This window comes from Aptenodytes forsteri, unplaced genomic scaffold (genome assembly GCF_000699145.1).
Source record: "Aptenodytes forsteri isolate BGI_AS27 unplaced genomic scaffold, ASM69914v1 Scaffold209, whole genome shotgun sequence".
Taxonomy (NCBI): Eukaryota; Metazoa; Chordata; class Aves; order Sphenisciformes; family Spheniscidae; genus Aptenodytes; species Aptenodytes forsteri.
Window position 1 is genome coordinate 498,269 of NW_008795034.1, and position 368 is coordinate 498,636.

Sequence of the window (368 nt, forward strand, 5' to 3'; positions counted from 1 at the left end):
TGAATGAATTCCTTGTTTTGCTTTGCTTGCATGCGCGGCTTTTGCTTTACCTATTAAACTGTCTTTCGCTCAACCCACAAGAGAGTTTCTCACTTTTACTCTTCCGATTCTCTCCCCCATCCCACCAGGGGGGGGAGCGAGCGAGCGGCTGGATGGGGCTGAGCTGCCGGCTGGGGTTAAACCACAACAATCCTTTTTGGCGCCCAACGCAGGGCTCGAAGGTTCGAGATATGCTAGATTGCTAGATCAAATTTATAGCTGTTATTGCTGTTTAGCTATTAATGGGCAGGCTCCTGTGCTTGCCATGGGGTTCACTTGCCTTACTGTATGTTAGAGTCTAGTGCTCATTAGTGGCTGCTTTTTGCTTT